We start from the raw sequence: 3005 nt of genomic DNA, 5'->3' as shown, positions 1-3005 counted from the left end.
CGGGAGGTGACAATGTGCTATGAGCACGGGCCCAGCCCCCTCCTGCCTGCCCCTCGCGGCCTTGCTTGCAGGTGCGGGAAGGTGTGACCCCATGGCCACTTGCTTCTGCCCGTGGACGCATTTTGTTGGGCCGTTGCCATGTTCAGAAATGCTTTTACCTTTGTCCCAGCCGCGTTGCTCAGTGGATAGAGCACCATGAGGAGGCGCCTCAGACGGGCGGCTCCAACGGAATCCACTCTTCGGAGGAGGAGTGGGCAGGGGTGGGGTGAGGAGTGGGCAGGGTGGGGTGCTGCGGGTGAGGAGTGAAGATGCTGCCTTCTCCGTGTCCCCACCTGTTTCCCTCCAGGCACCTGCGTCCACATGTCCTAGAACAGTGAGAGAATAACTGTCTGGATGAAGCCGCCGGATGGATCCTCCAGACGTGGCCCCGTGTGTCCGCAGGGGCGCTTGCCTGTCACCGCCACCTGTCCTCCTGTCTGCGTATCCCAGGTCATTCCCCACGTGGCGACCAGAGAGAACTTCTAAACAGACAGATCAGATGGTGCCACTCTCCTGCGCCAGGCCCCCTAGGACGTCCCTTCCTCTTAGGACGTCATGCACACCCTGTGCCTCACGTGGCTCACGTGGTTCTGTCACATGACACCACCAGCCTCTGACCTCCCCTCTTGCCACTCTGCCCCCGACCTGTGCTCTAAGGGACTTGGTCGTCCTCTGTTCTCGGTCCGAGCTGGTCTCCTCCCTGGGTGGGGGGCACGTTGCTCCCTCCACTGGAGCGTTCACCCCAGATCCCTCTGTGGTCCCCTCCTCACCCCCTGCAGGTGCTTTCTAGGGGGGCCTTTCCCAGGCCCCTCTGTCCCCGGTGTCCTTGACCACACATGCCACCACTGTCCACGTGACCCGTGTGTGCTTCCCGTCTCCTCCTGGAATGTGAGCGTCATGAGCTCGGGGACCCTGAGCCGTGGTTACCACGGCGTCCCCTGCACCCCGCACCTCGCCCGGCACGGAAGACAGTCTCAGGGGTGTCTGTTGAATGAATGAACGAGTGAGTGAGTGAGTGAGTGAATGTTCAGTGGGCCCCAGGCACCACTCTGGGAAGCTATTGCCACACAGGACTGCTGCTCCCTGTCACCTTGTCATTAGCACATCGAGCAGCCATTCCATCCAGAGTTAGATCCTAAGGCCACGGAACCACGAGGCCCACTTCTTTTCTTTCCCCCAAGTATATTTTATTGATTTCAGAGAGGAAGGGAGAGGGAGAGAGAGAGAGAAAGAAACGTCAACAATGAGAATCATTGATCGGCTGCCTCCTGCGCAGCCCATACTGGGGATACCCTGGGGATGGAGCCCACCACGTGGGCATGTGCCCCAACCAGGAATCGAACCGTGACCTCCCTGTTCATAGGTTGGTGCTTAACCACTGAGCCACGCCGGCCGGGCGGCCATGAGACCCATGTCCATCCACAGAGGAGTGAGGTCTTGAGTGAGGACACTCTTCGTCCCTGCGCTTGGAGCAGAGTGATCACACGGCCGGATCGTGGGGGCAGAGATGGACACGACAGGGCCCCTTCCCTCCGGAAATTACAGGCTCGGAGGGCGAGACAGACACAGACACGCGTTTCTCGGTTTCCCTGACACAGGCCGAACGACACGGAACGGAACGTGCGCCTGAAGATCAGGAGCAGAGACTTCTGGCACCTTCGCTGCCCCTGCCGCGGTGGCCCGTCATCCCCTCAGCTGATGGCGAGGGAGGGCGTTAATGACACGCTGCTTAATTACGCCGAGTGCAGGGGTTTTATTTGCATGAACTCCCCCTTGGGTTCCTGATATTTGCCTGACGTTATTGCCAAGCCCTGGCGAGCGCAGCTCACACAAGCAGGCGCTGGCGTTGGCACGCTCGGCCGGCTGTGGGCTATTTGCCTTCCCGCTCGGAGCTCAAGGACGCGGGCCCTTCCTCTGTGCCCACGCCCTGGACAGGCGGATGGGGCCGAGGCGTCCAGAGAGCGGCGCAGATGAACTTGGCAAGATGAAAGCCGGAAGCTTGCTCGTGGGACTGCCTCGACCGTGACACGAGGGAGGTCCCGCTCCTCTCGGGCCGTCTACACGCAGCCCCGGGGAGGGCCTGGCCGGGCGCCCTGCCCAGCACCAGTGAGAGCGTGGGGGCTCAGAGAGGCTGAGCGAGGGTCCCCCGGACTCCAGCCCGCCCCTCAGGGAGCCCGGCCTGTTGGCCTTGTCGCTGCTTTCTTGAGTGCCCGGGGCTCACAGGGTGATCCCGCACCCTCCGCCCCTTTCTGGTTCGGATTCCTCCCATAGCCCTTACAAGCATCCGCCTCAGCAGGTCCCAGGACGTCCCCTGGGATGACGTCCTGACGGAAGATTCCTGCCCTCGTCACATCCGCAAAGTCTCTTTGCCACATGTCACGGTCAGCCATCCCTGGAGAAACAGAGTCTCATAGGTGTGTAGATGGATAGGTAGGTAGACAAACAGACAGACAGACAGACAGACAGACAGACAAAACCTATAGTCCAAGGAGCTGGCTGGTGTGGCTGTGGGGGCGGGTGATGTCCTATCTGCAGGGCAGGCTGGCAGGGGAGAGGCCCGGGAGAGAGTGGATGGTGCCGCCCTCAGTCTGAAGACAGCCTAGAGCAGTGATGGCGAACCTATGACACGTGTGTCTGAGGTGACACGCGAACTCATTTTTTTGGTTGATTTTTCTTTGTTAAATGGCATTTAAATATATAAAATAAATCAAAAATATGTCTTTGTTTGACTATGGTTGGAAATATAATTTCTATATGTGACACGGCACCAGAGTTCAGTTAGGGTTTTCAAAATGCTGGCACGTGAGCTCCAAAGGTTCGCCATCACTGCCCTAGAGGGAGGTTCTTTCCTTTCTGAGGGGCCTAGGCTTTCTCGCACGGCCCCCCAACCGATTGGACGAGGCCCGCTATATGTGACACGGGGAGGTGTCATGTGACAGGTGGTGTCATGTGACAGGGCCACGTGT

General features: G+C 59.5%; 1 long non-coding RNA gene across 1 annotated transcript; it reads left to right on the top strand.

Moving 5' to 3' along the window:
* Positions 1-373: 373 nt before the first annotated feature.
* Positions 374-1775, top strand: LOC107183251. Its single transcript, XR_001514042.1, has 3 exons — positions 374-489; positions 819-927; positions 1403-1775. It is a non-coding gene; the product is annotated as an uncharacterized LOC107183251 (long non-coding RNA).
* The last annotated feature ends 1230 nt before the right edge of the window (positions 1776-3005 follow it).

This window comes from Myotis davidii, unplaced genomic scaffold, assembly GCF_000327345.1.
Source record: "Myotis davidii unplaced genomic scaffold, ASM32734v1 scaffold181, whole genome shotgun sequence".
Lineage (NCBI taxonomy): Eukaryota > Metazoa > Chordata > Mammalia > Chiroptera > Vespertilionidae > Myotis > Myotis davidii.
This window is presented reverse-complemented; position numbering and strand designations above follow the sequence as displayed.